Source organism: Mesoplodon mirus, assembly GCF_964341445.2.
Source record: "Mesoplodon mirus genome assembly, chromosome: 7".
Lineage (NCBI taxonomy): Eukaryota > Metazoa > Chordata > Mammalia > Artiodactyla > Ziphiidae > Mesoplodon > Mesoplodon mirus.
Window position 1 is genome coordinate 53,607,110 of NC_138983.1, and position 26,327 is coordinate 53,633,436.

The window sequence follows — 26,327 nt, forward strand, 5'->3', positions numbered from 1 at the left end:
TCACTTGGAAGAGGCAGAGGGGTGGTGGAATAGAAAGAACATTAATTGAGTCATTTGCTGTGTCAGGCACTACAGTATATTAGATACCCACAATATATATACATAAACACACACACATGAATACAATCTTCAAATAAACTCTGTGAGGCAGGTATTATTCTTTTTGCTTCGCTGATGAGGGAACTGAAGCTTGGTGAGTTATCCAAAATAACAGGTATAGCTAATGTATTTTTTATAGCTTTATCCATCACCTCCAAAAGCTTAGTTTATATATATTTTTAGAATGTTATATAAATGGAATAATACAGTATGTTCTGTTATATGGCTTCTTTCACTTGGCATAATTATTCTGAAATTCATCCATGTTGTTATGTGTATCAATACTCATTTCCTTTTACTGCTGAGTAGTACGCCACTATATGGATATACCCCAATTTGTTAATCTGTCCAAATGTTGGTGGACATTTGTGTTGTTTTGTTTTTCGCTATGACAAATAAAACAGCTATGAACATTAATAAATAACTCTTTGTATGGACATATGCTTTCATTTCTCTTGGGTAAAAAGCTAGGAGAAGAGCTGAATTCTCTGGCAGGTGAATGTTAAACTTAAGACAGCTAAACTGTTTTACTAAGTGATTGTATCATTTTACATTCCCACCAGCAGGGTAGGAGTGTTTTTTGTTCTACATACTCACTAACATTTGCTATGACATCAGTCTTTTTCATTTTAGTTGCCTCAGTAGGTGTATAGAGGTATCCCACTGTGGTTTTAATTTTTATTTCCCTAATGATTGCTACTGAGCATCTTTTCATATGTTTATTTGCCATCCCTGTATCTTCTTTGATACAGTTTGTTGAATCTTTACCCATTAAAAAAATTGTTATTTGCCTTCTTATTATTGAGTTGTAAGAGTTCTTTATATATTCTAATTGTAAGTCCTTCGTTGGCCATATATTTTGCAAACATTGTCTCCAAGTCTGTGATTTGCCTTTCATTTTCTTTTTGGATTCTTAAAAAAAAAATTTTTTTTAATTGAAGTATAGCTGATTTACAATGTTCTGTTAGTTTCTGGTGTACAGCAAAGTGATTCAGTGATATATATATATATATATATATATATATATATATACATATATATATATATATATACTTTTTCATATTCTTTTCCATTATGGTTTTTTTTGGATGTGTATATGTAGGTTTATTTTATTTTTATTTTTTGAATTTTTTTTAATACAGCAGGTTCTTATTGGTTATCTATTATATACATATTAGTATATATATGTCAATCCCAATCTCCCACCCCCACTTTCCCCCCCTGGTGTCCATACATTTGTTCTCTACATCTGTGTCTCTATTTCCATATTGCAAACCGGTTCCTCTGTACCATTTTTCTAGATTACACATATATGCGTTAATATACGATATTTGTTTTTCTCATTCTGACTTACTTCACTCTGTATGATAGCCTCTAGGTCCATCCATGCCTCTACAAATGACCCAATATCGTTCCTTCTTATGGCTGAGTAATATTCCATTGTATATATGTACCACATCTTCTTTATCCATTCGTCTGTCGATGGGCATTTAGGTTGCTTCCATGACCCGGCTATTGTAAATAGTGCTGCAGTGAACATTGGGGTGCACGTGTCTTTTTGAATTATGGTTTTCTCTGGGTATATGCCCAATAGTGGGATTGCTGAGTCATATGGTAATTCTATTTTTAGTTTTTTACGGAACCTCCATTCTGTTCTCCAGAGTGGCTGTATCAATTTACATTCCCACCAACACTGCAAGAGGGTTCCCTTTTCTCCACACCCTCTCCAGCACTTATTGTGTGTAGACTTTCTGATGATGCCCATTCTAACTGGTGTGAGGTGATACCTCATTGTAGTTTTGATTTGCATTTCTCTATTAGTGATGGTGAGCAGCTTTTCATGTGCCTCTTGGCCACCTGTATGTCTTCTTCAGAGAAATGTCTATTTAGGTCTTCTGCCCATTTTTTGATTGGGTTGTTTTATTAATATTGAGCTGTGGGCTTCCCTGGTGGCGCAATGGTTAAGAGTCCACCTGCCAATGCAGGGGACATGGGTTCGAGCCCTGGTCTGGGAAGATCCCACAGGCCGCGGAGCAACTAAGCCCGTGCACCACAACTACTGAGCCTGTGCTCTAGAACCTGCGAGCCACAACTACTGAGCCCACATGCCACAACTACTGAAGCCTGCGCACCCAGAGCCCATTTCCTGCAACAAGAGAAACCCGTGCACAGCAACGAAGACCCAATGCAGCCAAAAATAAAAATAAATAATAAATTTATTAAAACAAAATATTGAGCTGCATGAGTTGTTTATATATTTTGGAGATTAATCCTTTGTCCACTGATTTGTTTGCAAATATTTTCTCCCATTCTGAGGGTTGTCTTTTCGTCTTGTTTATAGTTTCCTTTGCTGTGCAAAAGCTTTTAAGTTTCATTAGGTCCCATTTGTCTTTGTTTTTATTTCCATTGTTCTAGGAGGTGGGTCAAAAAAGATCTTGCTGTGATTTATGTCAGAGTGTTCTTTCTATGTTTTCCTCTGAGTTTTACAGTGTCTGGTCTTACAGTTAGGTCTTTAATCCATTTTGAGTTTATTTTTGTGTATGGTGTTAGGGAGTATTCTAATTTCATTCTTTTACATATAGCTGTCCAGTTTTCCCAGCACCACTTATTGAAGAGACTGTCTTTTCTCCATTGTATATTCTTGCCTCCTTTGTCATAGATTAGTTGACCATAGGTGCATGCGTTTATCTCTGGGCTTTCTATCCTGTTCCATTGATCTATATTTCTGTTTTTGTGCCAGTAACATATTGTCTTAATTACTGTAGCTTTGTAGTATAGTCTGAAGTCAGGGAGTCTGATTCCTCCAGCTCCATTTTTTTCCCTCAAGATTGCTTTGCCTACTCGGGGTCTTTTGTGTATCCATACAAATTTTAAGATTTTTTTGTTCTAGTTCTGTAAAAAATGCCCTTGGTAATTTGACAGAGATTGCATTGATCCATTATGGTTTAATACAGGAAATTGAATATAGCTCCCTGTGCTATACAGTAGGACCTTGTTGTTTATCCATTCTATATATAATAGTTTGCATGCACTAATCCCAAACTCCCAATCCATTCCCCACCCCCACCCCCTGCCCTTGGTAACCACAAGTCTGTTCTCTACATCTGTGAGTCTGTTTCTGTTCTGTAGATAAGCCTCTTTGTTGCTCTTTTTCAAAACTGTTTTGGCTCTTCTAGGTCCTTTGCATTCCATGTAAATTTCAGAAATTGTTTCTCAATTTTTACCAAAAAGCCTGCAGAGATTTGGATTGTGACTGCACTGAACCTATAGATCAATTTGGAGAGAACTGACATCTTAATAACACTGAAGTTTTCTAACCCATGAAAATGATACATCTATTTATTTAGGGCTTCTTTAATTTTGCTCAGCAAAAAACTGTTCACCACAATATACAGAGCTTGCATATATTTGCTAAATTTAATCCTTAAACATTTGATGTTTTTGATGGTACTGTAAATTGTACTCTCAAAAATTACACTTTCCAATTGTTTGGTGCTAATATATAGAAATATGATTTTTGAATACTGACTTGAATCTCGTGACCTTGCTGAATTCCACTTATTACTTCTAGTAGTGTTTTGGTACCTGTTCTGTGGTATTTTCTGTACACGATAATGTCATTTGCAAACACTATGTTGGATAGAACTTCCACCAGTGTAGTGTTGAACAGAAGTGGTGACAATGGATATCCTTGTTTTATTCTTGATTTTAAAGGTAACTTTTAAAAACATTTCATGGCTAAATGTGTTAGATGCTGTAGTTTACAGGTTGAGAAAGTTTCATTCTATTGAGTTTGTAAAGGGTTTTATTTTGTTTATGTGGTTTATTTAGATCATAAATAGCAGCTGAATTTTTCAGAATGCTTTCTCTGAATCTATTGCTATCATCATGTAGTTTTTATATTTTGTTATTTTAACTAAGTATTTGCATATAAACAAATGAAAGGTGTGATTAACTTAAAAATCATCAGGAAAGCACAAACCTGGCTGTGCATGAAAAGGACATTATTGCAACTGTTTGATGAAGGTTCTCAGAGATGAGCTCAAGAGAGTCATAGTACGCCTGCAGCTTTTCTGAGTTTATCATTGCCCCATTTGAGGGAGGCAAGAATGAGTCCCAGGAAGCACAGAGTTCAGCATAGTGAAGGCATTTGGCAGAACTGCAGTGTGGGCCAGGTGCTGAGATGTGACAGGGATATGATCAGTGGGGGTGGGATACTCTCTATTTTCTCCTTCTAAGCTTACTTACCAGGGCCAATCTTCAGCTCTCAGTAGTAGTTCAAAGCAAAATTCTTCTGTGGGGTGAAATGAATGTCTTTGGTTATCCAGGTAGCAGGGCACGTGAGAGAGAGCAAGAACTTCATCAGCACATGGTCCATGCAAGCTAAGTACAGATAAGATTCTGGGGACAGACTACCTATATATTATCAGGTCAAGAGTAGTACAATACAGAATGCCCTCAATATATCTGTGTCTGGAGTCACACTGCTTCATTCTGGACTGGCTGCCTGTCTAGTGTACTGCTATCATCTGAAAAGTCCCTTCCCTTCTCCTTCACCTTGGGAATTGCCTTCACCTCTCTCTGTGTTGGATTTTCTATGTTTTGCATCCTATGTCTTCCTCCTTTTGGTTTTCTCTCTCATTTTGGTCAAACACATCCCTCAACAGGTTCCTGAGCAATAGTTTATGGAATATAAGTTTTTTTGAGAACTTGAATGTATGAAAATGTATTTTGTCACGATATTTTATATACAGTTTGGCTAGGTTATTATCCTATAATTCTGGCTTCCAATTTTGCTTTGGTAAGTCCAAAACCATTCTGATCCCTGATCCTTTGTGTGTATATCTGCCTTCTAACTCTATAAACTTGTAGAATTGTCCTTGTCTATAATTCTGAAACTGGCATGGGTCTATTTCCAGCCACTATGCTTAGTACCCAGTGGGTTCTTTCAATCTAATAACTCATATACTTCAATTGTAGGATATTTTCTTGAATTGTTTTGGTGATGATTTCCTCCCTTCCATTTTCTCTGCACAGTACCCCCTCCCCCTTTTTTTATGTTGGTCCTTCTATTCCGGCTCAGTAATAATTCTATTGAGTCCCTTCTATTCTCCATTTCTTTCTCATAATTCTGATGGCCCCCAGGGTGTGGTCCATGAACTTAAGGAAACACCTGCTATTTGGCCACAGCAGTGGTGGTGAGTGGGCCCAAGGTCCTGAGGCCCCAAGCTGTCCTGTTTACTCTGGACCATACCATGGGTTTAGTGCCTCTCCTGTGGTAGATGCTTGCTGGTGAATAATGGGTGATGGACCATAAGACAATAACAATGTATGTTCAGGAGAAAGACTTCCAGTGTCTTCTTTAACTATATCTTTCAAACCTTTCATTTCAGCTTTTCATTTTATCATATTTTTAATATCCTCTTTGGGGGGATTCTCTGAATGTTCCTTTTTTATAGCGTCTTACTCTTGATTCATAGAAACAGTATACATCTAGGAATATTAGTGAATTATAATATTTGCTGTCATTTTGTTGTTTTTGAAGTTTCTTCATACAAAATTTGTTTACTCTAAGCTGATTTATTCCCTTATTATTTGTTTTGGCCTCTTTCATATTGAATGCATTCATCATATGTCTGGCACTGTCTCTTCTTTTTTTTTTTTTTTGTGGTACGCGGGCCTCTCACTGTTGTGGCCTCTCCCGTTGCAGAGCACAGACTCCGGACGTGCAGGCTCAGCAGCCATGGCTCATGGTCCTAGCTGCTCCGTGGCATGTGGGATCTTCCCAGACCTGGGCACGAACCCGTGTCCCCTGCATCGGCAGGTGGACTCTCAACCACTACGCCACCAGGGAAGCCCCTCCTCATTCTTAAAGAGTAGAAAACTAAAAAGGTGATCACAAGCTCTAAGCATATGGTTGAGGGCTTTAGACTAGTAACCTTCACCATAGGGTTATTTTTCTGGGCCAATTGTTAGGGAACCCCCAATATCATCAGGTCTTTTAGGCTGCTCATATTCCCTATAAGAAGATTCTTTCAATATTCTGCCTAGATGTCTTTGCATTCAGCATTCATAAAGCATAAGGTCACCCAATTTACCTGATTTCAGTACAGTATTTGCATGCTCAATTGTGCCTGGCAAAATCCAATCTAGAGATACTGTTCACTCTTTCCAGAGAATAAACCTGCAGACTTCTGCAGTTGCTCCAAGGCATGAAGGTGGGTGACAGAGCCTAAGCAATTAACAGTTTCTTAAAGCTTTTAACCAAACCTCTTTATTTTAGACCGCTCCTCCATCTCCTTTGCCAAACTGCCTGTTGCTGCTAATGCCTGATACTCGAGAATCAATTCTCTGATGTAAACTGGAGATTCTTGACTTAGAATCTGGCTTTCTTGGGTTAGTTAAGGCAGTTAGCAGTAATCCATTTACTTTCTAGCTTCTAAAATTTTATTGAGTCTTCTCCTTGTGGGTTTATGCTTTATAAATAAATTCCTTTGTTGTAGTCTTAGGGTTTCAGAAAAGAACAAAATTAGATACCTGTTGATCTTCAACATTGTACCTGTTTTTTTTTCATTAATTTCTGCCTTTTATCAGTATCATTCTTTTTTTTTTTTTTTTTTTTTGGTGCTACGCAGGCCTCTCACTGTTGTGGCCTCTCCTGCTGCAGAGCACACGCTCTGGACGTGCAGGCTCAGCGGCCATGGCTCACGGGCCCAGCCGCTCTGCGGCATGTGGGATCTTCCCGGACTGGGGTACGAACCCGTGTCCCCTGCATCGGCAGGCAGACTCTCAACCACTGCGCCACCAAGGAAGCCCCAGTATCATTCTTCATTTCTCATTGGGTTTATTCTATTCATGTTTTCTAATTATTCAAGTTGAATACTTAGTTCATTATTCTTCAGCCTCTCTATTTCTAATGTAAACATTTAATGTAAACATTTCCCTCTAAGAACCATTTTAGCTACATCTTACTTTGGTTTATAGTATTTTCATTATGATTCCATTCTAAGTATTTCAATATTTCTATTATGATATCTTTTTTAACTCATACTTACAAGTATAGTTTTAGGTTTCCCAATATATGGGCTATTTTGACTAATCCTGTTTTGTTTTAACTAATTGTCAGAGAACATGCTATGCATGATACCAATTCTTTAAAATTTGTTGAACTTTGCTTTAAAGCTAGTATTGGCAGATTTAATAATTACTCCATGCATAGTTGAGAAGATCATGCATCCTTTAACTGTTGAGTATATTAAATCATTTTGTTATGTTATTCAAATTTTATCAATCTTATTCATATTTTTTGGGCTCAGTTACTGTGTTAAAATACCTCATCATGATAGAGTAGTTACCTATCTCTCCTTTGTAATTCTGTCAATTTTTGTTTGAAATTTTCCATACAAGTTTAGAGTTGTCTTTTTTGGGGGTGTGGTAAATTGAATCTCATAATAACAATGTAATGAACACATTTGTTATGAATAATGCCATAAATTTCTTTGTTATTAAAATAGCTAGTCCAGCCTTCTTTTAGTCAATACTTGTATGGCATGTATCTTTTTGTATCTTTTTCTTTCAAAATTACTATGTATTTATATTTTAACCATGTTTCTTATGAACAGTAGATACCTGGATTTTTCCCCATTTGAGTCTTTGTCTTTTAATTGTTTAGCTCGGTTCATTTATATTTACTGTGACTACTGATATATTTTGAATTATTTCTACCCCTTCATTTTTTGCTTTGTATTTGTCCTCACTTTTCTCTGCATCCCTTTTCCCCCTTCTCCTGATTTCTTTTGGATTTGGTTTTTATAATCCCATTTACTCCTTCATGTTTTTGTAATTGAAATCAATTACTGTTTTTAGTGGTTACCAAAAAAGCACATGTAAAATCCAAAATTAATCACTGAATGTACCCTATCCCCAAATAAGAAAGACCTTAGGAACTATGTGACTAAGATTATTCTCTTGTATCTCACATGTTATTCTGTCATCATTTTAGTTCCTTAAAAGAAAAAAAAATCTCTCAGATTAGATATTATTAAAGTCATAATATTTTGCTCAGATAGTCCCATAGGTTTTTCACTTTTTCTCCTTCACTGTTCTTTCTTGTATCTCAACTCTTCCTCCTAAAGAATATCTTTTAGGTCTTTTAGTGAGGTGTACTAGTAAAATTTCATCATTTCTATTTGTCTTAAAATGTTTTCACCTAATCCTTGTTCTTGAAAGATATTTGGGTATACAATTCTAACTTGATGGTTAATTTCTCTCAGCACTTTGAAGATAATAGTCTACCGTGTTTTGGCTTCCACTGTTGCTGTTGATAAGCCTGCTGTAGACTATTTGTTATGCCTTTGTTGGTAATATGTTTTTTATCTCTGGATGTTTTTAAGATCTTAGTCTTTGGATTTCAGCAATTTTAGTGTGCTTTTTGAAAACAGGTGTCAATCAGGATTCAACTGCAAATAATATGTCTATCTAAAGCAGAAAATAATTTAATAGTTTCAATTCTGAAAGAAATGCTCAACAGATTTAGGCTTTCTGGGAATGACTTATGAACACTACTACAGAATTATCTTGCCAAAGGAATATTTTTCTTTTTCACATTTATGAAGCTGGAGAACTGGAAAGCCTCTGGACCAACTGCTGCATCCAGCATCATACCATCATACCATCTTAGCTATAATTCACAGTCAGGAAGCTGCCATCACAGCTGTTTGCTCCAGAGCTATGATGCACACCCTAGATCCATATAAGTAAATGGATGCCTACATACTACCACTTCTCCTTCCCACTTAACTTGGTTCTGAATTCAAGACTCATGTAAATACATGTGATTGGCAAAACACCTGAACGTATCTGAAAACTTACCTGCAAAGGTAAGATGGGAAATATAGGTTTTAGCTTTTTAGCGTCTACATTACAGGAAGGCTCACTTGAAAGAGGCTGAAACAAAGTTGAATGAGCTAATCTATCAAATCTGCCATACCTGAGAAAGATTTTCTTTCATTTATCCTGTTTGGGGATTATTATTTTTGAAGCTGAAGAGTTATGTCTTTTACCAATTCTAGAAAATTCTCACCTATTATCTCTTTGAATCTCTCTTCTTTCCCCATTTTTGCTATTCTCCCTCTTTGGAACTGCAATTAGACATGTTATTTCTCTGTGATGCTTTCTGGCTTATTTCTTTAGACTTGTCTTTCCATTTAATTAATTCCCTCTTCAACTGTCTAATCTACTTTTAACTTATCCATTGAGTTTTTTATTTCAATGATTTTTTTAATTGAAGTTGATTTACAATGTTGTGGCAATCTCTGCTGTACAGCAAAGTGACTCAGTTATACACACACAGACATTCTTTTTTAATATTCTTTTCCATTATGGTTTATCACAGGATATTGACTATAGTTCCCTGTGCTATACATTAGGACCTTGTTGTTTATCCATTCTAAATGTGATAGTTTGCATCTACCAACCCCAAACTCCCAGTCCATCCTTCTCCCTTGCCCTCTCCCCCTTGGCAACCATAAGTCTGTTCTCTATGTCTATGAGCCTATTTCTGTTTTGTAGATAGGTTCATTTCAATGATTACTTTTAATGTCTTTGATTCTTTTTCAAATCTGTAATTTCATTTTTAATAATCTCCTGTTCCTTGGTCATATTTTCATTTTCTCTATTTTTTCATTAAATATTTTAAAAAGTTACTTTATATTTCAGCATTTGATTTGCGGGGGTTATTTCTGCTTTCTGTTTCTCCTGACTTTTGCTTATGGTAGCTTATTTCCTACTCTGGTTTTAGAATTATTGATTGTGCGTATATGTTTGAGCACCAATCTGTGGAAATCCTGAGGGGCCTACATTAAGGTATATTTCTTTGCAGTTAATTTGCTTTTGCTTCTCTTAGATACATTGGGACTCCATAAAAGGTGGATCAGTTTGAGTTAATTTTACATCTTGAGGTTTCCCATACAATGAAGGTTATGTACATTTGAATCTCAAACATGTGTGAAGGCATACTAGTGATTATAGATTCTCAGGGAAGTAATATTTCTTACCTAAAACTGAGGCTGAAAGATAAGCTGCCTTGTCATCTTCTGTTACGGAAGGACAAATTTTTTTCTAGCCCAGGCTTCCACTGACAGTATCTCTTTGATGGTCCTGACTTTATGTGCACATGTGTGTGTGGTGGTGGAGAGGGAGTTCCAACTGCTCATCTTAATCATGTCCTAAGCTTTGTCTTCTATCTACCTTCAATTTCAAACCTAAAGTTCTGATTTCCTGGTATCTGCAAATGCCTTCAAGTTGATGATGATTTGTTATGATCATTTTTCAGTCTAGTCCTCAGCTCCACCTTTGGAGTTAATGCTTTGGAATTTTCTTTACATTCTTTTGAGCTCAGCTATGCATTTAAAAGAACATCTATTGTATTTTATCCGGAATTTCTAGATGTTTTGTTACAGGAGAGATTTTCACATATCTTGTCAGACATAATAAAAGAAACAGAAGTTTCAGAGTTTCAGTTTGATTTAAAAAATCTTTACTGATAAGCACTATTCTGAGTTCCAGGAGTTATCAAGATAACTAAGACTTCAAGAAAACTTACAATCCAGTTGGGCAAAGAGATAAGTAAATAATGAACAGTACAAAATGATCACAAAATGGAGATATAAGAAAGAAGCTGTGGTAAAGCAGATGGAAGAAAGACGTTTTTATTTCATAGGATTTCCATTTTATATAGGTCCATCATTTATTTCTAAAAGTATTGGTACCCTATCTATCAGACTTGAATTTAAGGCAAGGACTGTGTTTTATATGCTTCTTTACATTTCCCTAAGGTGCCTAGACTAAAAACTGGAGACTTCTGCTTCTGGGAAGATGAAACGAACATAATCTTCCCTATTTTTCCCACTAAGTACAATTAAAAACCTTGAACATTATATATAAAAAACATAAGATGACTCTGAAAGGTGGAGAGAAGGAGGTGGACTGGTTCAGGACTTTGGGACCTGAGTAACGCTACTGTGATAAATTCCATGTGTTTTCTTGTTGCCTCAGACACCCAAGAGTTGGAACTGAAAAAGTTAGTAAACCAGAAACACCACTAGGCACAGACAAAAAACAGCCCAACAAAAGCCTGCTCTCTCTCCAAAGAACCAGGAAAAAGGCAGTCTAGCAAGATAGAAAACGTACACAATAACCGCTCTACAGCCAAACACTACAGAAAAAACTGTGGCCTCACCCCCATCCATTCTCAAAGCCTGAGTGGGAAGCCTAGACTTCATTCCTCATCAGGCCCTAAGAAGGTGCCCTAACCTCCTGCCACAGTAATGTCAAGCAGGGAGGGGCTGGATCTTTCCCCACCCAGCAGTAACAAGCTCTCCACTTCCTGCAGTATCAGTGGAGACCACATGGGGAGCCTGAACTTCCATCTTCATGTGGTAATAACGAGGTGTTCTCCCTCCTCACTGCGGTGGTATGAGAGTAGAGCTACTGGGGAGTCAGAATTTCTACCACTGACCAGAGGTAACAAGGTCATACCACTGAGCTGTCAGTGGAGGCCACATGGTGAGAAATAATTAGGCACTCTTGCCCTTCCCAGGCAGGGCGGTATCAGGAAGGCCTAGTAGAGAGTGGAAATTCCTACCCCAGCTCAGCAGTAATGAGGAGCTCTTTCCCCCATTTGTGTGTCAAGAGATGGTAAGGAAGAACGTGGACTCCTACCAGTACCTGGCAATAATGAGGTGGCACTCAGGGACCTGTGGGACTATAAGGAAGATCTAGCATTCATGTTATTGGTGTCCCAGAAGAAGAGGAAAAAGAGGGCAGGAATGAAAAAGTACTTCATGAAATAATGGCTGAAAACTTTCAAAGCTGGCATACACACACACATAACGAACACAAACAAACAACACTATAACCTACAGATTCAAGAAGCTAAACCTACGTCAAACAGGTTAAAACCAAAGAAAACCACATCAAGACACAACATAGGCAAATTTCTGAAAACTAAAGACAAGGGAAAAATGTTGAAAAGCAGTAAGAGAAACAATACCTTACCCTACACCATATGCAAAAAACAATCTGAATGACAGGATTTCTCATTAGAAAACTTGAAGGCCAGAAGGATGTGGCACATTTTTCAAGTTTTAAAAGAAAAGAACTGTCAACCTAGAGATCTATATCCAGTGAAAATATTCTTCAGGAATGAAACAGAAATCAAGACATTCTCAGATGAAGGAAAACTAAGAGGATATGTTGCCAGATCTACCCTAAGAGAATGGCTAAGGAAGTTTTCAAAACAGAAAGGAAATGATGAAAGAAGGAATCTTGGAATGTTAGGCAGGAAGAAAGAGAAATGGAAAGAGTAAAAATTTGGTTAGATTATAGTACATTTTACTTCTCCTCTTGAGGTTCCAAAGTATGATTTACGATTGGGGCAAAAATCAAAATACTATCTGATGTGGTTATAAATGCCTGCAGAGAAAATACTTAAGATAATTATATTTTAAATGGGGCAGGGAAAAGGCAGTGTTACAGGTTGAAGTGTTTTCCCTCAAAAAAGATATGTTGAAGTCCCAACCCCCAGTATCTCAGAATGTGCCCTTATTTGGAAATAGGGTCATTGAAGATATAACTAGTTAAGAAAAGGTCATGCTGTAGTGGAATGGGTTCCTAATCCAATATGGCTCATATCCTTGTAAGAAGACAGCCATGTGAAGACACAGAGACATAGGGAGAACACCATGTCATGACAAAGGCAGAGAATGGAATTATGCAGATAAGAGTCAAGGAATGCCAAAGATTGCCAGCAAACCACCAGAACCTAGAAAGAGGTGAGGATGAATCCCCCTACAGGTTTCAGAGGAAGCATGGCCCTACTGACACCTTGATTTTGGACTTCTATCCTCCAGAACAATGAATTTCAGTTATTTTAAGCTATCCAGCTTGTGGTGTTTTGTTACAGCTGCCCTAGGAAACTAATATAGGTATGTAAAGGGAAGGTAATATTCCTGCACTTCACTGGAACTGGTAAAATGTTAACACCATTAGACTGTGATGTTATGTATGAAACAGAGCAGGGCCCTGTGGGGTTCCCGGGCATGGAGGCCTGCTATGTCTCCCGTTTCTTGTAGGCAAGACTCCAGCCTCCATGACCTTCCCTGAGTTCCAAAGGGCAGATTTGAACAGTTGCTAATCAAGGGAGGAGCAGCCAAGAAACCACCTGAGGCAAGATTAAAGGGACCACAGAAGCTCATCAAGATTAGGAGACCACCTGAGACAAGATGAAGGGAGTGCAAACGCTGCACACACCCTAATCTTGTCAGCAACCCCACCCTTGAACTATTGCTATAAAACCCCTCATCAAATCCTCCCAGGTTGGGACACATAGTTTTAGAGGGCAGGAGCCCGCTGTGTCCCCCTTTGCCTGGGAAAGCAATATAGCTATTCTTTTCTACTTCACCCAAAACTCTGTCTCTGATATTTGATTCGGCACCAGTGTACACAGGGTGAGATTTTGGCATCATGTATATATAATGTAATACTAAAAACAATCACTAAAAAAACTACACAAGGAGAAAGACTCACAAACACTAGAGTAAATGGAATTCTAAAAAATGTTCAAGTAACTCACAGGGAGGCAGGAAAAAGAAAATATACAACAAACAGAAAACAAAACATAAAATAGTAGAATTGATCCTTAATATAAAAATTATGGGGGCTTCCCTGGTGGCGCAGTGGTTGGGAGTCCACCTGCCAATGCATGGGACATGGGTTTGTGCCCCAGTCCGGAAGATCCCACATGCTGCAGAGCGGCTGGGCCCGTGAGCCATGGCCGCTGGGCCTGCGCGTCCGGAGCCTGTGCTCCGCAGCGGGAGAGGCCACAGCAGTGAGAGGCCCGTGTACCGCAAAAAAAAAAAAAAAAATTATGTTAATATAAATGATCTAAATAAACCAATTAAAAGAGACTGGAAAAGTGGATTCAAAATCATGACCCAAGTGTATGATATCCAAAAGGAAACTCAATTCAAATATACCAATACAGGCAGGTTGAAAGCAAGAGTATGAAAAAGTGTATCATGCAAACATTAATCAAAAGAAATCTATGTTGATATGGCTATATTAATGAGAGATGAAGTGGAGTTCAGACCAAAGAAAATGACCAGGGACAGAGAAGGACATTACATGATGACAAAAGAGACAATCCACCAAAAAGACATAGGAATTCTAAATGTCTATGTATCAAACAAGAGAACTGCAAAATAGGGCAGATGACCGAATGAAGCAAAAATTGATAGAATGAATGAGAAACAGATAAATCCACAAGTATATGTGGAGACTTCAACACCCCCCTCTCAACTGATGGAACAACTACCCAGAAAATCAACAAGGATATAAAAAAACCCAAAGACACCATTGTGCAGCAAATGGCTAATTCACTGGGGGTTGGGCTGTGCAAATACTGTACATCCCAAAGAAAGGATTGGCCCTTGACTGGTTCCTGGGAGATAACGCCTAATCCCTTCAATATCCTGTTCTATAAGAGTGTCTTTTTATACCTGACACCTAGGGCCACACCATAATGTTTACACTAATAATGTGATTAATAGTAAATTCCTGTTTTTTTTGTTTGTTTCTTTGCTTAGGGTGCTGGGCCATGCTGTATCAGTTTAACCTCAGGTTAAATGTAACCATGAGTATAACATTTTTTCTGAGCTTTGTGAGTCTTTCTAGCAAATCTTTGAACCTGAGTATGGTCTTGGGGATCCCTGACACAACCATCAAACAACATGATCTAATAGACATTTATGGAAAATTTCCTCCAGCATCAGCTGAATACGTATACTTTTCAAGCACACATATGGAACATATGCCAAGAAAGGCCATATCCTGGTCTGGTCTCCCAAGAAAATTACAGGTCCAGACGGTTTCTGTGGAGAATTTTTACCCAACATTTAAAGAAGAATTAACACCAACTCTATGCAATTTCTTCCAGAAAATAGGAGAAGGGAACATTTCCCAATGGATTTTATGAAGCTAATATTACCCTGAAATCAAAATCAGACAAAGACAGTACAAAAATAAAACTATAAACCAATATCTATCTTGAATATAGATGTAAAAATCCTTAAGAAAATATTAACAAGTATCATTCAGCAATATATAAAGATTTTTACACCATGACTGAGTAGGGTTCATTCAGAATACACAGTTGGTTCAGTATTTGAAAATTAATCAGTGTAATACACCATACTAAAAGGAAAAAAATCATATGATCAAATCAAGTGATATGAAAAAAGCATCTGACAAAATTCAGCACAATTCATGATAAAGATTCTCAGAAAATTGGGCATAGAGAGTAACTTCTTCAACTTGATAAAAAGCATCTATAAAATCTATACAGATAACATCGTACTTAATGAAAAGACTGAATACTTTTCCCCTAAGACTGGGAACAATGCGAGGATAGCTGCTCTCACCACTGTTATTCAACATAGTCCAAGAAGTTCTAGTCAGGGCAATAAGGCAAAAGAAGAAATTAAAAGCATATACATTATAAAGGATGATATAAACCACTGTCTCTACTTGAAGCAAATCTCAAGGAATCTACAAAAGTCTCCTGGAACTATTAAGTTCAGCAAGGTGGCAGAATACAAGGTAAACAAAAAGAAAATCAATTGTATTTTTTTCTCTTTTTAAAATTTAAGCTAATATTTACTGATTGCCTCCTATGCTCTGGGTATTCTTCATAGAGCTTAAAATGCTCTGCATGAATTACTACATTTAAGCCTCATAAGAACCCCACAAAGTAGGCATTCATTTTTTAAAAATATTTTCAATATTTTTTATATTGATTACACAATGAATTGATGATATCTTGACATACTGGTTATATATAATGGGATTAAAATAAATTTCACTGATTTCTTTTTATTTTTTTCTTTTCCATTATAGTTTATTATAAGATACTGAATATAGTTTCCTGTGCTATACAGTAGGACCTTGTTGTTATCTATTTCATATATACTAGTTTGTATCTGCTAATCCCAAACTCCTAATTTATCCCTCTGGTATCCCTTTGGTAACAATAAGTTTGTATTCTATGTGAGTCTGTTTCTATTTTGAAAATAAGTTCAGAGATTTCCCTGGTGGCGCAGTGGTTAAGAATCCCCCTGCCAATGCAGGGAACACAGGCTCGATCCTTGGTCTGGGAAGATCCTACATGCCATGGAGCAACTAAGTCCGTGCGCCACAACTACTGAGCCTGCGCTCTAGAGCCCACAAGCCACAGCTACTAAAGCCCAAGCACCTAGAGCCCGTGCTCTGCAACAAGAGAAGCTGCCACAATGAGAAGCCCATGTACTGCAGCCAAGAGTAGCCCCTGCTCACTGCAACCAGAGAAGACACAACGCAGCCAAAGATAAAATTAAATTTAAAAAAAAGTTCATTTGTGTCATATTTTAGATTCCACATATAAGTGATATCATATGATATTTGTCTTTCTCTGCTTGACTTATTTCACTCAGTATGATAATCTCTAGGTCTATCCATGTTGCTGCAAATGGCGTTATTTCATTATTTTTTTTTTTTTTCTTTTTGCGGTATGCGGGCCTCTCACTGTTGTGGCCTCTCCCGTTGCGGAGCACAGGCTCCGGACGCGCAGGCCCAGCGGCCATGGCTCACGGGCCCAGCCGCTCCGCGGCATATGGGATCCTCCCAGACCGGGGCACGAACCCGCATCCCCTGCATCGGCAGGCGGACTCTCAACCACTGCGCCACCAGGGAGGCCCGTTATTTCATTATTTTTTATCGTTGTATAATATCCCATTATATATACACATACACACAAATACATATCACATCTTCTTTATCCATTCATCCATCAATTCTCTAGATATATGCCCAGGAGTGGGATTGCTGGATCCTATGGTAACTCAATTTTTAGTTTTTTAAGGAACTTCCATGCTGTTTTCCACAGTGGCTGCTCCAATTTACATTCCCACCAACAGTGTAAGAGGGTTTCCTTTTCTCCAAATCCTCTCCAGAATTTATTATTTGTAGACTTTTTAATGATGGCCATTCTGACTGGTGTGGGGTGATACTTCATTGTAGTTTTGATCTGCATTTCTCTAACAATTAGCAATATTGAGCATCTTTTCATGTCTTACTGGCCATCTGGATGCCTTCTTTAGAGAAATAGCTATTTAGGTTTTCTGGCCATCTTTTGATTGGGTTGTTTGTTCTTTTGTTATTAAGTTGTTTGTTTTCTCCCAGTCCGTAGGTTGTTTTTTGCTTTGTTTATGGTTTCCTTTGCTGTGCAAATGCTTATAAGTTTGATTAGGTCCCATTTATTTATCTTTGCTTTTATTTCTGTTGCCTTGGGAGACTGACCTAAGAAAACATTGGTATGATTTATGTCAGAGAATGTTTTGCCTATCTTGTTTTCTAGGAGTTTATGGTGTCATGTCCTATAATTAAGTCCTTAATCCATTTTGAGTTTATTTTTGTGTATGGTGTGAGGGAGGGTTCTAACTTCATTGATTTACATGTGGCTGTCTAACTTTCCCAGCGTCACTTGCTGAAGGGACTTTCTTTTCTCCATTGTGTATTCTTGCCTCATTTCTCAAAGATTAATTGATCATAGGTATGTGGTTTTATTTCTGGGCTCTCTATTCTGTTGTACTGATCCATGTCTGTTGTTATGCCAACACCATGCTGTTTTGATTACTGTACATTTGCATCAATAGTATTGTCTGAAGTCTGGAAGGGTTACGTTTCCAGCTTTGTTCTTTTTCCTCAGGATTGCTTTAGCAATTCTGGGTCTTTTATGGTTCCACATCAATTTTAGGATTATTTGTTCTAGTTCTGTGAAAAATGTCATGGGTAGTTTCATAGGGATCACATTAAATCTGTAGATTGCTTTGGGTAGTGTGGCCATTTTAACAATATTAATTATTCCAATCCAAGAGCATGGGATATCGTTCCATTTTTTAATCATCTTCAGTTTCCTTTATCAATGTTTTATAGTTGTCAGCATATAAAGTCTCTGACCTCCTTGGTCAGGTTTATTTGTAAATATATATATATATATTTTTTTTGATGTGATTTTAAAAGGGACTGCTATTTTACTTTCCCTTTCTGATAATTCATTGTTAGTGTAAAGAAATGTATGTTAATCTTGTAGCCTGTTACCTTGCTTAATTTGTTTATCAGTTCGAGTGGCTTTTGTGTGGAATCTTTAGGGTTTTCTATATATAGTATCATATCATCTGCATATAATGACAATTTTACCTCTTCCCTTCCAATTTGGATACCTTTTATTTCTTTTTCTTGTCTGATTGCTGTGGCTAGGACTTTCAATACTATGTTGAATAGAAGTGGTGAGAGTGGGCAACCCTGTCTTGTTCCAAATTTTAGTGGGAAGGCTTTCAGCTTTTCACCATTGAGTATTATATTGGCTGTATATTTGACATAAATAGCTTTTATTATGTTGAAATATGTTCCCTCTATACCCACTTTGGGGAGAGTTTTTATCATGAATGGGTGTTGAATTTTATCAAATGCTTTTTCTGCATCTATTGAGGTCATTTTTGTCTTTTCTTTTGTTGATGTGGTGTATCACATTGATAGATTTCCCTATGTTGAACCATCCTTGTGACCTTGGGATGAATCCACCTTGATAATGGTGTCTGATCCTTTTTATGTGTTGTTGGATTTGGTATGCTAATATTCTGTTGAGGATTTTTGCATCTATGTTCATCAGTGCTACTGGCCTGTACTTTTCTTTTTTTGGTAGTGTCTTTGTCTGGTTTTGGTATTGGGGTGATGGTGGCTTCACAGAGTGACTTTGGGAGTCTTCCTTCCTCTTCAATCTTTCAGAACTTTAAGAAGGATTAGTATAAGTTCATCTTTGTATGTTTGGTAGAGTTCCCTAGTGAAGCCATCTGGTCCTGGACTTCCGTTTGCAGGGAGGTGTTTTTTTGGTTTTGTTTGTTTTTGTTTTTACAGATTCTATTTCACTTCTAGTAATAAGTCTGTTCAAATTATCTAGTTCTTCTTGATTGTTTTAGTGGGCTGTATGTTTCTAGAAACTTATCCATTTCTTCTACGTTGTCCAGTTTGTTGGGATATAATTGTTCATAGTATTCTCTTACGAGTTTTTGTATTTCTGTGGAGGTATCAGATATTATTTCTCCTCTTTCATTTCTTATTTTGTTTACTTGGGACCTCTTCTTGGTGAGCCTGGCCAGAGGTTTGTCAATTGTATTTATCCTTTCAAAAAACCAGCTCTGGGTTTTACTGATTTTTCTCTATTGTTTTTTTTAATCTCTCTCTCTTTTTTTTTTTTTTTTTTTTTTTTTTTTTTGCTGTACGCGGGCCTCTCACTGCCGTGGCCTCTCCCGTTGCGGAGCACAGGCTCCGGACACACAGGCTCCGCGGCCACGGCTCGCGGGCCCAGCCGCTCCGCGGCACGCGGGATCCTCCGGGACCGGGGCACGAACCCGCGTCCCCCGCATCGGCAGGCGGACTCCCAACCACTGCGCCACCAGGGAAGCCCTCTCTTTTTTTTTTACTTCCTGTCTGATCTTTATTATTTCCTTCCTTCTGCTAACTTTAGCTTTTGTTTGTTCTTCTTTTTCTAAATCTTTTAGGTGGTAGGTTAGGTTGTTTGAGATTTTTCTTATTTTTTGAGGAAAGCCTATATTGCTATGAACCTCCCTCTTAGGATTGCTTTTGCTGCATCCCATAGATTTTGTATGGTTGTGTTTTCATTGTCACTTGTCTCAAGGTATTTTTAAATTTCTTTTTGATTTCAAGTTGACCCACTGGTTTTTTAATAGCATGTTGTTTAATGATTTTTTTTCTTGTTTCTCTTTCTATGGTTGATTGCTAGTTTCATGCCGTTGTAGTCAGAAAATACACTTGAAATAATTTCGGTCCTCTTAAATTTGTTGAGGCTTGTTCTGTGTCCTAGTATGTGGTCTATCCTAGAGAATGTTCCATGTGCACTTGAAAATAATGCGTATTTTGGGTTCTTTGGATGTAATGTCATAGTATCAAAATTAAAATATCAATTAAGTCTAACTTTTCTAATGTATCATTTAGGATCTCTGTTGCCTTACTGATTTTCTGTCTGGAAGATCTGTCCACTGATGTCAGTGGGGTGCTAAAGTCTCCTACTATTACTGTATTCCCATCAATTTCTCCCTTTATGTCTGTTAGTATTTGTTTTATATATTTGGGTGCTTCTATATTAGGTGCATATATGATGATGAGTGTAAAATCCTCTTCCTGTATTGATCCTTTTATCATTATATAGTGTCCTTCTTTATCTTTCTTTTTTTTAAAATTTTATTTATTTACTTATGGCTGTGTTGGGTCTCCGTTTCTGTGCAAGGGCTTTCTCCAGTTGCGGCAAGTGGGGGCCACTCCTCATCGCGGTGCGCGGGCCTCTCATTATCGCGGCCTCTCCTGTTGCGGAGCACAGGCTCCAGACGCGCAGGCTCAGTAATTGTGGCTCACGGGGCCAGCTGCCCCGCGGCATGTGGGATCTTCCCAGACCAGGGCTCGAACCCATGTCCCCCGCATTGGCAGGCAGACTCTCAACCACTGCACCACCAGGGAAGCCCCTTTATCTTTCTTTATAACATTTGCTTTAAAGTCTATTTTGTCTGATATGAGTATAGCAAGTCTCACTTTCTTGTCATTTCCATTTGCATGAAATATCTTTTTCCATCCCCACTTTTCAATCTATGTGTAGGCAGCACATTGTAGGCTCTTGTTTTGTTATCCAGTCTGCCACTCTATGTCTTTTGATTGGAGCATTTAGTCCATTGATATTTAAGGTAATTATTGATATATATGTATTTATTGCCATTTTAAACCTTGTTTCCCAGTGGATATTGTATTTCTTCTTTGTTCCTTTCTTTTTCTGTTTTTCGTTTTGTAGTTTGAAGGTTTTCTTTTGCACTATGCTTGAGTTCTCTACTTTTTGGTTTTTGTGAATCAACTATATGTTTTTGATTTGTGGTTACCCTGTTTTTCAAGTATGTTAACCCATTACTATAACTACTTGCTTTAGACTGGTAGTCATATAGGCTCAAACACACTCTAAAAAAAAACCCTACATTTTCTTACTCCCATCCCCAACATTTTATGATTTTGATGCCTTCTCTAACATCTTCATTTTTATACTTTTGCTGTTCATCATAGTTACCATTGCTTGTACACAAAAAAAGTTTCTTTAAATCTACGTACTGCCTTATTTAAGGGATTTATTTTCCAATTGTGATTTTTCTCTTTCCTATAGATTCTTGCTTCTTTTCTATTGATTTATGTATGTATGTATTTAATTATGCTGCACTGTGCAGTTCGCAGGATCTTAGTTCTCTGACCAGGGATTGAACCTGGGCCCTGGCAGTAAAAGTGCTAAGTCCTAACCACTGGACTGCCAAGGAATTCCCTACTTCTTTTCTATTTAGAAAAGACCTTTCAATATTTCTTTTAGGTTAGGTTTAGTATTGCTATATTCTTTTAGTTTTTGCTTGTCTGAGAAATTCTTTATCCTTCTATTCTAGATAATAATCTTGCTGTGTAGAGGATCCCAGACTGCAGGCTTTTTATTTTCAGGACTTTGAATATACATTGCCACTCCCTTCTGGCCTGCAATGTTTCTGTAGAGAAATCAGCTAATAGACTTATGGGGGTTCCCTTGTAACTAACTCTTTGTTTTTCTCTTGCTGCCTTTAGAATCTTCTCTTCAGCTTTTGCCATTTTAGTTATAACATGTCTTGGTGTAGGTCTGTTCAGGTTCATCTTGTCTGGGCCTCCTGTATCTGGATACCTGTTTCCTTCTTTATGTTTAGGAAGTTTTCAGTCATAATTTCTTCAAATATACTTTCAATCCTCTTTTCTCTTTCTTCTCCTTCTGGATTCCTACTATTCATAGATTGGCTCACTTTATGTTATCCAATAGGTCTCATATATTGCTTTGATTTTTTTTCATTGGTCTTTCCATCTGCTGTTCTGATTGGTGATTTCCATTATTCTATCTTTCAGATCACTTATTCGTTCTTCTGCATTATTTCGTTTTCTATTTATTGCTTTCAGCTTGGCTTTCATCTCAGCAAATGAGTTTTCTAGTTTTAATTGGCTCCTCTTTATAGTTTCTAGTTCCACGCTATAGTGATCTGGGTTTCTGTCAATAGCCTTTCTTAATTCCTTCAGTATTTTTATTACCTCCCTTTTGAACTTGGGATCTAGTAGACTAGAGAGGTCTGTTTCATTGTTCTTTCAGGGGATTTCTCCCATTCTTTTTTTTTTTTTTTTTTTTTTTTTGTGGTACGTGGGCCTCTCACTGTTGTGGCCTCTCCCGTTGTGGAGCACAGGCTCTGGATGCGCAGGCTCAGCGGCCATGGCTCACAGGCCTAGCCACTCCGCGGCATGTGGGATCTTCCTGGACCGGGACACAAACCCATGTCCCCTGCATCGGCAGGTGGACTCTCAACCACTGTGCCACCAGGGAAGCCCTCTCCCATTCTTTTAATTGGGACTATTTCCTCTGGTTCTTTTTACTTATATTTCTCTGACTCTATGAATTTAGGAGAAACAGTTATCTACTGTGGTCTTTAAGGGCTGTTTTTATGTGGAAGCATTCCTGTGGAGCCTGCATGAGTCTAATATTTTTGGTGTGAGGGCTGTTTTTAGTATGGATGCCTGCTGTCTCTTTCCTTAGCGTGTGCTGGCCATTATCCCGTTGATAGGGGGTGTGACTTGTGTTGTGGTGACCAGAGCCCGTACTGGATATTGAGTGGGGCCTCCTCTTTGCTCTGTGGCTGTCACAGCCCCGTCAGGGGCAGGATCTCAGCAGTTGGAGTAGAAGTCCCCAGATCCAATTCTTAAGTGCGGTGTTGGGTAGGAGGAACTGGGGCGCTTCCACTGGAAGAGGATCCACTAAGTATTCCTCCACAGGAGCTGTGCATCAGAAAGTGAGCTCTGTGGTGTCATCTGTCACCAGTTGTGCGCACTCACAAGGTACACTGTTCTTGGTACTGCCTTCAGCCCCGTCTCAGTCAAGGGAATGCAGGCAATCGGCCTGAATGTCCCTCAGCTGCTGTGATCACAAAGCTGCTGGCACAGATCTGCTGAAGTCAGACACAGGGACCTGCTATAGTCATGCACTTGGACCTGCCATGGGAGCTATGGAATCAGCACAGACCCTGGCCCACCTCTGTGTGCACGTGCCCACAAAACCAACAGGTGCTAAATCTGGACCCACCTCAGGCTCAGGAGCACCAGTAATCCACTGAGACGTCAAGAAGGCACTGAGCTAATAAAGGCACCAGTGTTGTAAATCCATCAGTCGCAAAGCTGCAAGCCCAGATTTCAGCCTTGCCTCTGAATGTGGGCAACTTCCAGGACTTGCAAGCTCCCAGAGCTTGTAGAGATGGAATTGTGCCTGCTGTGAGCAATGAGGAAAATGAGGCTGCTATGGTGGGGCCCCTTCCCTCCCTTTGCGTGTGCGTTAACATGGGGCTTCTATGGCATACCTGGGCTCAGTCCTGCGCATACCCCAAGTTGTGGCCTGGGCCACACTCCAGTCTCTTAGGGCTATCTCTGCAGAGCCAACCCCAGTGCTCTCCCCAGGTTTGTTCTCTGAAGCCCGAATTTCAGCACCCAGCCCCTGTACACACCAGCACATGCATGTCTCAGGCTGGGGAGTGCAGCAAGGTGGCCATGACTGTGCTGGTCTCTCTCTGTTCTGCCTGCCACAAACCAGCTGCTGCAATCTCCTCTGAACCTCTGACGCTCCCTTTCTGTCCTGGCTGACCTTCCAGCCAGCGATGGGGGTTCCCAGGGTGAGGGAACCTCTCCTGTTTCACAGCACCCTCCCAGGGTGTAGGTCGAACCCCAATTCCTTTTTTTTTTCTCTTTCATCCTGCCCAGTTACATGGTGATCTTTCTTGCGGCTCTTGTTGTATGAGATCTTTTGCCAGTGTTCAGTAGTTATTCTGTGAGAACTGTTCCACATGTAGGTGTATTTTTTATGTATTTGTGGGAGGAGGTGAACTCCATGTCCTTCTGTTTTGCCATCTTGATCTCTCTGGAAACATTATTAATATGCTGTGTTTCTATATAACAGCAATAAATGCGTGGACACCAAAATTTAAAAATACAATACTATTTACAATTGCTTAAAAAAAAATCAAAGCTTTAGGTCGCTTCCTTCTCAGTACCAAGTCAGTGGTTTTTCTAGCAGAAGTCTCTGGAGATTGATTCAAGATGGCGGAGTAGAAGGACATGCTCTCACTCCCTCTTGCGAGAACACCAGAATCACAACTAACTCCTGAACAATTATTGACAAGAAGACACTGGAACTCACCAAAAATGATACCCCACATCCAAAGACAAAGGAGAAGCCACAATGAGACGGTTGGAAGGGCGCAAACACAATAAAATCAAATCCCATAACTGCTGGGTGGGTGACTCACAAACTGGAGAACACTTACACCACAGAAGTCCACCCACTGGAGTGAAGGTTCTGGGCCGCACGTCAGGCTTCCGAACCTGGGGGTCCGGCAACGGGAGGAGGAATTCCTACAGAATCAGACTTTGAAGGCTAGTGGGATTTTACTGTAGGACTTTGACAGGACTGGGGGAAACACAGACTCCACTCTTGGAGGGCACACACAAAGTAGTGTGCACATCAGGACACAGGGGAAGGAGCAGTGACCCCATAGAGACTGAACCAGACCTACCTGCTAGTGTTGGAGGGTCTCCTGCAGAAGTGGGGGGTGGCTCTGTCTCACGGAGAGGACAAGGACACTGGCAGCAGAAGTTCTGGGAAGTACTCCTTGGCGTGAGTCCTCCCAGAGTCCGCCATTAGCCCCACCAAAGAGTCTGGGTAGGCTCCAGGGCTGGATCACCTCAAGCCAAACAACCAACAGGGAGGAGACCCAGCCCCACCCATCAGCAGACAAGCAGATTAAAGTTTTACTGAGCTCTGCCCACCAGAGCAACAGCCAGTTCTACCCACCACCAGTCCCTCCCATCAGGAAACTTGCACAAGCCTCTTAGACAGCCTCATCCACCAGAGGGCAGACAGCAGAAGCAAGAAGAACTACAGTCCTGCAGCCTGTGGAACAAAAACCATGTTCACAGAAAGTTAGAAAAGATGGAAAGGCAGACGGCTATGTACCAGATGAAGGAACAAGATAAAACCCCAGAAAAACAACTAAATGAGGTGGAGATAGGCAACCTTCCAGAAAAAGAATTCAGAATGGTGACAGTGAAGATGATCCAGGACCTCGGAAAAAGGATGGAGGTAAAGATCGAGATGATGCAAAAAATGTTTAACAAAGATCTAGAAGAATTAAAGAACAAACAAACACAGATGAACAATACAATAACTGAAATGAAAAATACACTAGAAGGAATCAATAGCAGAATAACTGAGGCAGAAGAACAGATAAGTGACCTGGAAGACAGAATGGTGGAATTCACTGCTGCAGAACAGAATAAAGAAAAAAGAATGAAAAGAAATGAAGACAGCCTAAGAGACCTCTGAGACAATATTAAACACAACAATGTGTTTATAGGGGTCCCAGAAGGACAAGAGAGAGAGAAAGGACCCGAGAAAATATTTGAAAAGATTATTGTCAAAAACTTCCCTAACATGGGAAAGGAAATAGCCACCGAAGTCCAGAAAGCACAGAGAGTCCCATACAGGATAGACCCAAGGAGAAACACACCGAGACACACAGTAATCAAATTGGCAAAAATTAAAGACAAAGAAAAATTATTGAAAGCAGCAAGGGAAAAACGACAAATAACAACAAGGGAACCCCCATAAGGTTAACAGCTGATTTCTCAGCAGAAACTTTACAAGCCAGAAGGGAGTGGCATGATATACTTAAAGTGATGAAAGGGAAAAACCTACAACCAAGATTACTCTACCTGGCAAGGATCTCACTCAGATTCTATGGAGAAATCAAAAGCTTTACAGACAAGCAAAAGCTAAGAGAATTCAGCACCACCAAACCAGCTCTACAACAAATGCGAAAGGAACTCCTCTAAGTGGGAAACACAAGAGAAGAAAAGGACCTACAAAAACAACCCCAAAACAATTAAGAAAATGGTAATAGGAACATACATATCAATAATTACCTTAAACGTGAATAGATTAAATGCTCCAACCAAAAGACACAGGCTTGCTGAACGGACACAAA

At 39.0% G+C, this 26,327-nt stretch overlaps 1 protein-coding gene across 1 annotated transcript in view; it reads right to left on the reverse strand.

Annotated features, from left to right (window-relative positions):
• The window catches only part of ACER3 (alkaline ceramidase 3), a 199,906-nt gene that overhangs the window by 15,274 nt on the left and 158,305 nt on the right, over positions 1-26,327 (reverse strand). The window lies entirely within an intron of this gene.